Below are 14,281 nucleotides of genomic sequence, written 5' to 3' on the forward strand. Positions count from 1 at the left end.
CTCACAGTGGATGAAGTTGGGTCTGATTTGCACTAAAACCTATTCTTCTGAAATTTCCAAACACAAACAAAAACTTGTGAAAACAGAAGTTATATACCTACCATATCAATTGATCCATGTTGTCCTATTTTCATCCAGTTCAACTGTGGGGTGTCTGATCCGAACTCAGCACCGATCCTGAAGCTCTTTGGTTCCAGGGCTCTGACTACTCCTCTACCCATATTTCTCCTCTACCCATATTTCTCTGAACTCCACCTCAGTACCTCAGATTGAGTTTGTCCCCCCCTTTAAATATTATAGCCACATGCAGATCAATGAAATCACATGCTGATCATATATCTTCTTCAAAACTAACTCCAGAATGTGTGACAGAAAAAATGGTCTTGGGAAATTGGCAGTAATGACTGTTCACAAACAGGGAATGAAACTCTATCTGGTCATCAGAACCCCATTTGTGACAATTTGGAAGGAGGCAGGTGGGAGGAATGTTAAAACGGATGGAAAATGAAACAGCATGGATCTATGTTATGGTAAGTACATAACTTTTGTATCCAATGCTGTCTATTTTTGTTTGATTCAACTGTGGGACAGATTACCAAGAATACAGACCCGGGTGGTAACAAGAAAGGATATTTCTGAGGATGGTGGAGCTAAAGGAGGAACATGCTCTAGGCTGTTAATCCAGTTTACAAAGAGATATAAATGTATGAACTGTTGACCATGTAGTTGCTACACAAATATAATCAATAGTCAGCCTACTGGTAACAGGCTGTTGAAGTGGCCATTAGGTTTAGATTCTAAAGACAAGCCCATTTTATTGTAAGCACAGGAAATACGTTCAGGTAATCAAGAAAGAGTTAATTTAGCCACTGCTTTGTACAACTTGGGCTTTGAAAATACCACAAATAACTGGTCTGACTTTATGAAGGGTTTGGTACTATGAAGGTAGAATCTTAGCTGGCATTGAACATCCAGTAAATGAAGTGATGAAGTGTGCATTCAGGCACCCTACTAAAATGTTGGCACTCAAAATGTTTTCCAGGACAGGAATTTTAAATCAACTGATGTTGCCAGTTCAAAGGGTGGGTGAGTCAGTTTTTACAACATGAGGATAATATCCCATGGAGGTACTGGGTTTCTGATAGGAGGTCTTAGGAGAAAAGTTCCTATTAAAAAGTCATTGGAAATTTAAGAAAGCTATAGAAAGTACAGTTGTGTACACTTACTATAAATGTAGATGTTCGAGTGTATTCACTGTTGCAGTCCTAACCAATGGGTTATCTGGCTCCCGGTAGCCCTCGATTGGCCCGAATACCAAAGGTAAGTAAAAATTACGTCGGCTGTCGTCGGATGTAAAGGACGTCAGGGCGTCCAATACAAAAGGAGGCGTCCAATGTCACTTCCTCAGTCTTTCTTGTCATAACAGTCAGAAGCCCTCAGAAAACAAGGCTTAAACTAAATAAAACAAGAAAATGAGCCCAGCAGTGTCAATGTCCACCAATAATACCAAACTAGACACCGCTGTAGATACGTTCACTCACGACCAATTTTATTAACAAAACTTTTTTAAAAAATATACAAACAATTAGACTGAGCGCTTTCTTCCCTTCCACAGGGATTTCATCAGAATCTCATTGCTTATCCCATTTCCCTCCTTATATCCCCGTTATCTGATGTCATCATCAATTAGTTAATTTAATTACATAGTGCACCTTTTAAAGAAACATTCCTTTTAGATGGACTTTTTAAAAGACATACTTAAAATTCAAGTATTTAGAACTCGTCCCTTTTCTAAAGCATACTAATATATAATAAATAATACATTAAAAATTATCTATATATATATATATGTGTTTAAATAAGTGTGCTCTACATTTCATCTTAAAATTGTATATGAATATGACAAATAAATATATATTTATACAATAATATAAATGCATATACAAATATGTAAAATTGTGTAAAAAACTAAATTAAGCCTGTATCTTAGGAAAAAAGAAAAGGGGGAAGGAGGGAGGGAAAGCAGGACTGCAACAGTGAATACACTCGAACATCTACATTTATGGTAAGTGTACACAAGTGTACTATGTTCATCGTGTTTCACTGTTGCAGTCCTAACCAATGGGTTGATTACCAAATCCAGAGAAAAGGGAGGAGGAACCAACCGAATCAATGATTGGAGATAATGCCCTGCAGAACAGCAGTGGCAAACCCTGCCCTGGCTTTGAAAACAAAGGCAAATTATAATGCTTTGTGAAAGTGTGAACAGAAGACCATGTTTCAGCTTCCAAAATGTCTTTAGTAGGGACACCCCTTAAAAAGGCTGCAGAAGTGGAAGCTGCTCTAGTTGAGTGGGTCCTAACCCCTTGAGGAGGAAACTTGCCATGAAAGGAATAACAAAAAGTAATACAATGAGCAATCCATTTAGAAATGGTTTGCTTAGAAATAGCCTTGCCCTGGGCTCCAGGGGCAAAGCTGACCAATAGCTGAGCTGATTTCCCAAGGTCTTTAGTCCTGTCCAGGTAAAACCTGAACTGTCTATGCACATCAAGAGAATGTAGGATCCTCTCACCTCTATTTCGAGGATTAGGAAAGAAGGTAGGAAGGTATATGGACTGGTTAAGAGTTGGGCTAGAAACCACCTTAGGCATAAAGGAGGGGTTGGTTCTCAGAGAGACCCTATCTGCATGGAAAATAAGAAAAGGCTCCACAGCCATCAAAGCCTGCAACTCTGAAACCCTCCTTGTTGAAGTTATAGCCAAGAGGAAGGCAGTCTTCCACGAGAGAAACTTTAAATCTGCAGTGGCAGCTGGCTCAAAAGGAGGAAGAGCGAGTTTCCCTAAAACAAAATTAAGATCCCAGGCTGGAGTAGGCGCTCTTCTCGGAGGTTTTAAGTTGCAAGCACCTCTGAAAAAATTTTCATCAGAGGATGAGAAAAAATGGGTTGTTCAAAATGGTTGGGAGGGTGGCCTAATGGTTAAGGTGTTTGCCTTACATACACAAGGTACAGAGTTTGAGTCTCCCAAGGGATAATTGGCTAGGCTTAAAATGGCTCACAAGGGCAGTTAGCTTAGTACTAATCTATGAACCTATAAAAGAACAATGAGCAGAAATAGCTGAAGCATGGATCTTGATAGAGGAAAAAGAAAGACCACCCTGAAGCAAATCAGCCAGGTATTCCAGGATCAGAGGAAGGGTAGGCTGAGAAGAAGATGCCCCTCTTGCCTGCATCCAAAGAGAGAATATTTCCCATTTGCCAGCATAAGACTTCCTAGTGCTAGGCCTCCTGGCTTCCTTCAGCATGTCAACCAGCCAACCACCTGCTGGGACAGGGAAGAAGAATACGATGGAGTCATACAATAAGCCAAGCTGCCAAATGGAGAGACTGAAGATGAGTGTGTAGAATGTTTCCCCCTTCCTGAACCAAAAGATCTGGCCTCAGAGGAAGATGCCAAGGAGGAAATTGGGAGAGACTGCGAAGCAGTGGATACCAATGCTGCCTGGGCCAGTCTGGAGCTATGAGAAAAGTCCATGGTCGTTCGTCCTTGATCTTCAATAATACTCTGGGAAGAACAAGAAGAGGAGGGAAGGCATAAACTGACAGCAGCGTCCAAGGGAAGGACAGAGCATCCACTCCCCAGGCCCTGCTGTGATGCTGTCTGGTGCAAAAAAGAGGTAGAAGATGGTTGTCTGGAGAGGAGAAGAGATCCACTTGAGGAGTGCCCCAACACTGAATGATGCTGTAAAAAACTGCTCTGTTCAGCTGACACTCGTGAGGATCCAGGGTCTGTCTGCTCAACTGGTCTGCCAAAACAGTGAGCCTTCCTGGAAGAAACTGAGCTAAGAGATGCAGGCCCAGGGATGCTGCTATGGACCAAAGACTCATGCTCGGTCTGCACAGGAGGTAAGAATGAATCCTTCCCTGCTTGTTGATGTACTACATGATTGTAGTGTTGTCTGTCCTGACAAGAAGGGTCCCTGGAGTAAGAAGATACTTGAAAGCTAGCAAAGCCTGCTGGACTGCCATCAACTCCTTTAAATTTATGTGCAGGTGCATCTGCTGGGCATTCCAAATTCCCTGTATGCATCTGCCATCCAGGTGAGCTCACCAGGCGTAGTCTGATGCATCTGTGGTAAGAACTTGAGTGGCCAGGGGTGGGCAAAAAGGCATGCCTTTGTTCTGCAGACAGGGTGTTGCCCACCAAAGAAACTCTGTCCGCAGACATGGAAGCAGAGGAATTATCACATCCAGGTCCTGTGTGTGTTGACACCAAGTGTTCTTGAGGTACCACTGCAATTTCCTGATATGCAGTTTTGCATATGGAATCATGAGAATGCAAGAGGCCATGAATCCCAGAGCTTGCAGGTATTTCCTTGCAGGTAGCTGGGACAGGCTTATCAAATCCTTGAAGTAAATTGAAAGAGTTGTCTGCCTCTCCTGGGTAAGATATATCATCTGGGTGGCTGTGTTCAGACTCGCTCCCAGGAATGTAATCTCTTTGGATGGTATCATTTTTGATTTTTCCACGTTCAGTGTGTAACCCAGGGAAGATAGCAGTCTTCACAAATTCTAGATCCTTTAGCAGCTGTTCCTGAGAATTTGCTTGAATTAGACAGTTTTCCAAGTACGGATAAATCTGAATTTTCTTTTGCCTGCAAAAAGCAATGACTGTAGCCAGACACTTTGTGAAAACTCTGGGAGCAGTAGATAAGCCAAAGGGCAGTGCAGAGAATTGATAATGTTGCTTGCCCACCCTGAAATGAAGGTATTGCCTGCAACTTTCCCTGATAGGGATGTACATATAAGCTTCTTTGAGATCCAATGTTACCAGCCAGGAATCCTTTTCTAACACTGGCAGTAAGTGATGCAGAGTGAGCATTTTGAACTTTGGAATTATCAAGAAAGTGTTCAGGATGGATAGATCCAGGATAGGACGCCAGGTGCCTTCTTTTTTTGGAACTAGGAAAAGTCTGGAATAGAATCCCGGGCCTACCTGCTGAGCAGGAACTGATTCTATTGCTCCCAGATGTAACAGAGACAAAATGTGCTTTTCTACTACTGCCCTTTTTATTTGGAGGAGCGTCTGGGAATCCTTTGGGTACTGGAAAGGTGTAAAAAGAAAACTTGTGCCCTAGGGATACAGTTCTGAGTACCCATTTGTCGTCCATGATGGTGGTCCAAACATTTGCAAACACGGCCAACCTTCCCCCTAAAAAACTCTCCGGGCAGGCAAGCACAGGCAGAAGTTGGACAGAGTCATTGAGAATGTTTAGATTGAGGTGCAGGTTTAGAACGTCCCACCTTGGAAGAGAAAGCCTGCCAATGCTTAGACCTTTGAGGGGTAGCCCCCTGCCCCTAGAAGATTTGTAACCTCTAGTCCTAGATTGGCTCTCTCAGCTAGTATCAGGGAATGTCCAACTCTTAGAAGGGTAATTCCAGCTAAAGCGAGGAGGCTAAACTTGCAGAAAGTCTTTAACTGTCTGCATAGACTTGGCCTCGTCTTCCATCTTATTGAGCACTTCCTCTGCTTTGCTGCCAAAAAGACTATCCTTATGCAAAGGTACATCTAAAACCTTAGCCTTAACAGGCTCTGGTAGGGGCTGCTCCCTGAGCCTAGCGTGGCTTCGAATAACAGAGCCAGTAGCTGTAGCCCTACAGGAGGCTTCAAGAATGTCAAAACCACAATGTAAAGAATGCTTATTGACTAGACTGGCAGAATTCAGCAAATCCTGCATATCCTTACTCTCCGCCAACTGAGGCACACCTGCTATCCTAGACTTAATAGCTTCCAAGGTGTGCTGCTGGTACTTCAGCATATGAAAAAGACAATTAGTAGACCTAATAGCAAGAGTGGCAGAGGTATAAACCTTTTTACCCCATCTATCTAGGTTCCTGGATTCCTTGTTAAAAGGAACAGGATTTTTAGTAACAGTGGCCTTAACTCCTTTAGGGCCTTGAGAAATAACCTCTGGATCAGCCAACGGATTCCTGAAAAGAAACAAATGAGAATCAGGAACTCTATAGTACCCATCAGGTTTCCTGGGAGCAGGAGGAACCGAATTTGGAGTCAAGGAATTTTCCAGAAAAACATCATCAACCACTTCCAACACAGGAGGAATAGCCAAAGGCTTATGCTGAGGCAAATCCAAAAACTCCCTAATCGGTTTCTTAGAAAGGGGGTAATCTTGACTTTCCCATTTAAAATGTTCCCTGAGAGTATTTAAAGTATCACCAAAAGGGAAATCTTCTGGAGGAGAAGCAGAAGGGATGGACTCCTCTGCATCTGAATCCTCAAAAGGAGAGAAGGCTTGAGAAAATTCTTCTTCATCCACAGAAATACTAGAAGTATCTGAACCTGAAAAGGACAAAGCCTCAGGAGAAACATCCCAACCCTTTTTTGAAGGAGGAGGCTGTGAACCCCTAATAATAGTCAAAAGGTCATCAGCAATTTTAACCATTTGAGAATGAGGGGAACGAGAGGAAACTGGAGCCTGCTTCTTCACAGGCTTACGACTGGAAGATTTACCTGCAAGTCTAAAGGACTCGAGAGACCTGGCAACCGCCGAAGCTGCAGCCGAAGTCGTCGGTATGAGCTTGCTGTCTGAACGAAGAACTGAGGTCTCGGATACCACAGCCAGCTTTGCAGCTCCGGATCCAGCTGAAGAGGCAACAGGTGGAAGGTCAGAAGACAAAATGGACACCGAAGGCCTGGGGACCTCAGAAATGGTCTCAACCGAGGCATGCGGTTGAAAATATGCAGGCTGCAGGGGCTGCAAAGGCACCTCACTGGCTATTGCATGACTGACGACCAACCTAACATCATCCAAGGACTTGACTTTTGGAAGCTTGTCGTGGTCCTTATCCTTACACTTCTTGGGGATATCCGAAGCCTGAAGACCAGCAGACGCCATACCGACAAACTTAGGCCAAACTCCAAAATGCTTAGCCTGACGACAAATAGTATGCGGATTAAAGGAAGCACAAAGATCACAATTAGAAACATCGTGGTCAAGGCCTAAACAAATAATACAATAGGAATGAAAATGTCTATGGGGAATTTGCTTTCCACAGGTATGACAATTAACCTTTTCTGACATTCGTTAAGGCAAGAAAAGGGGATCTCCAACGGGGTACTTAGTTGTAGTTGACTTCAACTTTGTAGTCGGAAACACAAAATGCAAACTGTCGACCGGCACTCGTGCAAGAAATGCTTCTGCTTCGGGCTCCGTGGCAAGGAAGACTGAGGAAGTGACGTCGGCTGCCTCCTTTTGTATCGGACACCCTGACGTCCTTTACAACCGACAGCCGAAGTAATTTTTACTTACCTTTGGTATTCTGGCCGATTGAGGGCTACCGGGAGCCAGATAACCCATTAGTTAGGACTGCAACAGTGAAACACGATGAACATCTATCATTCTGACCAGTCAGCCCTGGGGCCCTTTCAAGCCTGGCCAAGAGTCACTGTCATTTGCACTTTCATACTTGAATAACTGGAGTCACTGCTGAAAAGTTCCCACAAGAATTCTAAAATGGAATGAATGGATGCAGAGAATGGGTCCAAACCTTTGGCCATGGCCCAAACAGAATCTTTTTCCACTTCCTCTAATTTTGTAGAGGTCTGTTCTTGAGATGCTAAAATGTTTTGTACAACTGAAGTGGAATGCCTGGCGTCTCTGGCTAATGTTAGGACTGAGAGGACTAAGCAGTTAATTTCATGGCTTTCTGGTTCAAAGGAGGCAGTCTGGATGGATGTATTAGGAGATCTGGACAGTGGTCTAGCATCCATGGAAGATATTCTAGTAGAGGCCGCAGGAAGGGAAACCATATCTGTCAAGGTCAGAAAGGGGCATGAGGCTCACTCTAGCTTTGCAAATTCTTGCTTTCTTTATGAACTTCTTCATTAATGGTAAAAGTATAGAAGAGACCTTGGGGCCAACTGTGGATTAGAGCATCCCTCACTGACTGTCCTGTGGAAAGATCAGGGCAAAGTAACTGCTGCATTTGTTGTTTAGGTGAGAAACAAACATAGCACAGGAAGGTTGACCCACTGATGGAAAATCAAGGTGGCCACTGCCGGATTGAGGGACCACTTGTGAGGCATCAAGACAGACCTGCTCAACTGGTCTGCCAGTATGCTGGACGACCCCGGGATATGCGTTGATGTTAGAAATCATTGAGAAGACAACATCCATTGCCAAACTCATGGCTTCTCAGCACAGGGGATACGAATGAGTTACTCCCCATATGCCGATGTACCAAACCACTGACATAGTGCCTACCCGTACAGATATCACAACCCTGGGGTGGATGTCCTGAAAGTGCAATGCTAGGAGAACTACACTTATCACCAGGACACAGACATGAAAACTGGCCTATGTGTATGACCAAGTGCATGGACTGCCTTCCTTTTGAAATGCCCTCCCACCCTACAAGAAATGCTTCTGTCTTCATTACTGTCACAGGGGTGTCCATAGGAAACAATGTCCTTGTACTACTGAATGAGATGGCATCCACCAGGATATGTGTGGCTTGCAAATTGCAGCAAATTGAATCATGGCATGAACTGGATGATAAAATTGGAACCACTGCACTACTAAGGTCCACTGAAGCACTCTTAGGCAAAATCTGGCAAACCCAGATGATGCAAAATTAGTCTTGTTGATGAAAAGGGGTGGGGAAGAACTTGAGTGGCAGTAATGCACAAGGAAAGAATCCTGGAGTCTGGAATTTGGGCAATCTTCAAGCTTGTATTCAGGTGGCATTCAATGAATTCTATCTGCTGAGTAGGTGTAAGATGACTTTTGGCGAGACTGACCATGATGGCTAGGTCTTGCAAAAGCTAGAGCAGATGGTCCCAAAGACTCTCCAACATGTTGCTGGAAGTAGTGGTCCAGAGCTAATCATCAAGGTACTGAAGACATGGATCCTTCTCAGGTGAACTTAAGCTGCCACTGCTGCCAATACCTTGGTAAACACCTCGGGAGCTGTGGTGAGACTAAAGCAAAAAACACAGCATCAATGGGACCGGACGGTGTCCCGGGCTGCGTCTTACACGAACTCCAAGAAGAACTGAACCCTCACATAAAGTCACTGTTCAGTCTCAGCCTTACTACAGGATATGTACCCAAGGAATGGCGTACAGCAACAGTGGTCCCACTCCACAAAGGTGGTGCCACAACGAACCCTAGAAACTATCGCCCTATAAGCCTGACTAGCCTGATCTGCAAAGCTATGGAGCGTATCATCATGAAACTCAAACAAAGACATTGGGAACCTCCAAACACTGGATCCTACCCAATTCGGCTTTAAGGGCAGATCTTGCCTCTTGAACCTGGTCGACTTCTTTGAAACAGTCACCAAGGCCATAGATGAAGGGAAGGTAGTCCACACAGCCTACCTGGACCTCGCAAAAGCCTTCGACATAACACCCCACTCGGGCATCATAAATAAGCTCACCAGCTTAAATATCAACCCCTGTGTCACAAGATGGGTTGCAAACTGGCTCAGGGATAGAACCCACATGGTCAGAATTGCAGGTGCCATGTCAGACTCTAAACCAGTTACAAGTGGCGTCCCACATGGCTCAGTCCTGGGACCTCTCTTGTTCGGTATATATTTCTCTGAGGTACAGGCTAACATGGGAGGACTATGGCTGACCAAGTTCGCAGATGACTGCAAACTGGGTGCCATAATCAACTCGCCGACTGACACAAGCATTCTCCAAAAGGGTCTCACAGAGATGGATAACTGGTGCCAGAGCCATGGCCTAAAGCTAAATGCCAAAAAGTGCATAGTCATCCCCTTTGGGAAAAACAAAGTGCCCACAAATTACCACATAGATGGTAATCCATTAAGTACGGAAGAAGTAATTAGGGATTTGGGGACCCAAGTAGATAGCAATCTCTCCTTTGACAATCACGTTGCCAAAGTGGTTAGAAAGACCTTCTATATAGCCCACCTTATCATGAAAGGGTTCACATCTAGATCAAGAGAGGTCATTGTGCCCCTCTACTCATCACTCATCAGGCCCATAATTGAATACAATGCCCCACTTGGGATGTACCTTACCAGACACCTGCAGCAACTGGAAAGACCCCAAAAGTACCTCACCAAGAGGATCAAGGGGCTCAAACAGATGCCCTACGCAGTTAGGCTAAAGAAACTCCAGCTCTACTCAGTTGCTTACCACCTACTCAGAGGCGATCTGTGCCTGACGTATAAAGCCATGTCCAACCCAGAATTAATGGACATGCTTCACCTCAGGAAATCCAAATCCCTTAGAGCTACACGCTCCAGGGACTTAAACCTCAGCACAGAAATAAATAGGACATGCTGGAGGGACAGATTCATATCCCAGAGGCTCCTCTCACTCTGGAACAAAATCCCAATCCATGTTAGGCAGAGTCCCTCAATGACCCTCTTCAAGAGAAATCTTGACGAGTGGATGGGAGATCGTAGGTTTACCCCTGGGATCTCTTCTGTGTCCCTACTAGACAGAGGCACAGTAAACTAACCTCAAAAGGGCTAGCTTCTGTGACCTACTATACAGAGGCACAGTCAACTAATCTAAAAGGGTGGTGAAAGCCAAACACACTCTGGCTAGGCTTATAAATGCTCTAGGGCAGACAGCCTGGCATCAACCTATGAACTAAACGGCTGACCTCTGAATTGACAATGATTGGCTCCCTGCTGGAAACAGTGAAATCTTCTTGAATGTCTGTCTGCCTTGATATGGTAGTAAGCATCCTTGAGATCCATGGAGCATATCCAATTGTCCCATTAGCAGAGGCAAAACGAGCTGAAGTGTGACCATCTGGAACTTTGCCCGTGTTCCGTATTGATTCTGATGGTTAAGATCCAGAATGGGCCTGAGGTCCCCTGTTTTCTTTGGTGCTAAAAAGAACTTCAAGTAGACTCTGGATTGTAGCTGGTCTTTGATGACTGGTTGGATGACTCTTTCTAGCAACTCAGAGATCTCTGCTACTATCAGTTCCCATTGAGTGGGTGGAACACTGGAACTTTCTTCTTCAAAGGATGAAGGGAAAATGGTATAGAATAGACTCCTAAAATTATATTTAGCACCTAAGAATCTGTAGTTATGTTTTGTCAGGCTTCTGGGTGCAAAGACAAGCACCCCTGACTGTCTCGACAATGCAGCAGTCAAGCAACCCTTCAGGGGTGCTGAAAGGGCTTTTGGGTAAAAGGATCAAGAAAGCCCTGGTTTTGTGGCCTGGCTGTGCCTCTCAGGCGACATCTGTTATTGAAACCTCCTCCTCTGCCATGAGGGGAACTGTCTCCAGAAGTGTCCTGGGAAGAGCTGTGTGACTTCTGGAACCCCATCTTTCCAGTCCTCTGACTCCTAGCATAGGATCTCGTCTGACTCCTAGTCAGTGTGTCTTTCACCTTAGGGCCAAAGTGGACCTGTCAAATAGGGCATTAACAAAAGACATCTTAAAGCTTTCAGCAAAGTCAAATGTATGCATCCTGTCATTCTGATAGATGGCAATGCCAGTGCCTGCTGCTCTGGTCATGACATCAACTGCATTAGAAAGCATTGCTACCTTAAAGGCAGACTGGAGAGTAGAAAGCTAGGAGTCCACCATCTTCTGGACATCCACAAGCAGAATACTTGCAAGAGACTTGGAAATTTCCTTTGTCAGGTCCTCTAAAATCTAGTAACATGGCCTAAGTAGTTTTGTGCTCGAAAGGGCAAAAGTTGCTGAAATGTACATCCGTTTCTCAGACTGATTCATAGACGCAACCTTTAGCTGGGAATCAGATGGAAATGAACTGGATGGAAGCGCCTTTTCTCTTGGCATTGAAACAACCAGCTCAAAGGCAGAGGACGCTATCTGCCTAGCTGGAACCCTCCCATTCTTTGACAGGCAAGAAGCCTTGAACTGATGGGCCTTGACACAGAGATCATCCTCGGTACAGAGCTGTTGACAGCCGAGGCAAAGAGATGGTTCTGACATCTTCTGTGTTGACTCATCCCCCCTAGAGAGACCGCACCAAAGCTTTTTCTCAAAGTCTCTTCTTAATCCAAGTAACCTGGAGTGGAAACAGGAAGGAACCCTGTCAGAGTTGAAGTTGCCTGTACTACCGGCTACTGCAAAGGCACTCCAAGACAGATCAGATTCGAGACAACCGGATCAAAGGGGCGAACCAGGTCTGGATAAGAAAGAGTAGGGGGGGGAGATGGCCCAGCATTCTGTATGTTCCCAGAAGATGGTACTGAGAATCCCAAGCTGAATCTGCATTCTAAGGAACTTCCTCATCCTGTCAACATCCTACTCAGTCAGGCTTCTAGATGACCAAGAAGATGATGCCACTGAATGTGGTCTTGAGTACCTCCTTTTCTGAAGGATCAGTCAAGTATGGTCTCTGACTTACTTGGTCAGTTAAAAATTGGGCCCACTGAGGTGAATGATGGGCCTGAGGAAATGATTGTTCTGAACATCTCGGAATTTTAGAATTTGAACCAGACACAAGTACTGGATCCAGAATCTCTTGTGGAACTTCCCTGATTCAGATTTCTCCTTTTCTTTTGATTTCTCTCTATATATATCTTGCGGTTTCTCTTTCTCGACTCTTTTTGTATTTCTCCTTTTCCTTCTGTTAGTTCTTAGATTTGTCTTTCCCAGCACGAGAGGAAGAAGACCCCATCTGAGGGTGAAGAAGGCCTTTAACAATCAGCTTTTCCCTCCTGGTCTGAACAGCCCAGGAGCTAAAGGAGGAACAGGCCTGACACCAAGTGTTGAGGTGGGCAACATCCAAGCAACAGACATATAAGGAGTGCGAGTCCTGGGGAGATAGCTTGTGTCTGCATTCTGTACACTTTTTAAACCCTTGCCCATCAGCCATGACCCAAAACTGTTGAAGCAGGAACACTAATCGAACTACTGTAATACTAAGCATAACTATAAAGATCATCTGCCTAAGAAAAGTACAGCACACTAAGCAATCGTATACTAAGACCCTAATGCTACACACACATATACACACACACACACACACACACACACACACACACACACACACACACACACACACACACACACACCTACCTAGAGAGAAACCACAGCACACTATAAACAATCCTATATGAAAACTAACTAGTTCTAACCCTACAATCCCAAAGCAAAGATATCAGTTCTCATAAGACTAAGCTAACTAGAGAAAACAAATTCGTTCTGTAGAGGAAGAGAAGGGTAACACTGAAGTTTCAGTAAAACTGTACCAAAAAGAATACAGGTCTTGGAGTCCTTGAAAATGCATAAAAAATACTTCAGGTGGCAAACGAGATCTGAGGTACTGAGTTAGAGTTCAGGGAATTATGGGTAGGGAAGGAGTCACAGCCCTAGATCTGAAGAGCTTTAGTATCAGTGCTGAGGTCGGATCCAACAACCCCACTGTTGAATTGGTCAAAAATAGACAACATTGGATCAAATATACGCCTTCACTTGTACAGACGCATTTCCTTGGTTCTGCAGTTATTTCTTCACTTCTGACATCATGTGATGTCTGGATGGTGAGTAAATAAGACAGACACTATGGATTAGCTAATCTCCATCTGATTTTTACTCAGATTAATTTTCTATACAACTAATGTGCTACATGGCTTAGCATCTTCTATAACTCATTTAAAGATGTCTGTACCCCATATTAAAGTCACTGATAGAAGATGCACAAGCAATAAAGACATTTTAAATATAGGTGCTGACAACAATTTTTGAATATGTGAATCAGGCATATACACTTCTGCTACAAAATGTTGCCCGCAAATACGGTTTTGTGCCATCAATTAAAGGTAATAAAGTGCTATGTAAGAGACAAAAAGGCCATTAACAAAAAATAAAGATGTCACTGCAGAGTCAATAAGCGAGACATTGAAGTACACTTGGTGCAAGCTGGTACATAGATATCACAGTAACTGTTCTTTTTTTCTATAATGTCCTCTGTGCCCTCAAAAAAAAAATTATCATGAAGGAAAAACCTTAAATGCAAAACAAAAACACACTGTGGCCACAAATCAGAAAATCGCCACATAAATTATGCAAGAACCTTAGGACTACAGAAAAGACCAATATACTATACATTTCTGGATGCAGTTGTAGTGGTAGAGACGAAAAAGAATAAAGGGAAATGAGCAACTCATTTCATCCAGGGAACCCGGATAGCATTTCCTCAATTAAGCAAAGAAATTATACTACTCCTGCAGCAAAAAAATAAAACTAACCTTTTAAATATAATGTCTAGTTCTACAAATGATAGTGTTCA

General features: G+C 43.8%; 1 protein-coding gene across 3 annotated transcripts in view; it reads right to left on the minus strand.

Annotated features, from left to right (window-relative positions):
• Nucleotides 1-14,281, minus strand: part of LOC122808944 (dynamin-1-like protein) — a 1,240,976-nt gene that overhangs the window by 920,210 nt on the left and 306,485 nt on the right. The window lies entirely within an intron of this gene.

Source organism: Protopterus annectens, chromosome 8.part0, assembly GCF_019279795.1.
Source record: "Protopterus annectens isolate FY-2018-M chromosome 8.part0, PAN1.0, whole genome shotgun sequence".
Lineage (NCBI taxonomy): Eukaryota > Metazoa > Chordata > Ceratodontiformes > Protopteridae > Protopterus > Protopterus annectens.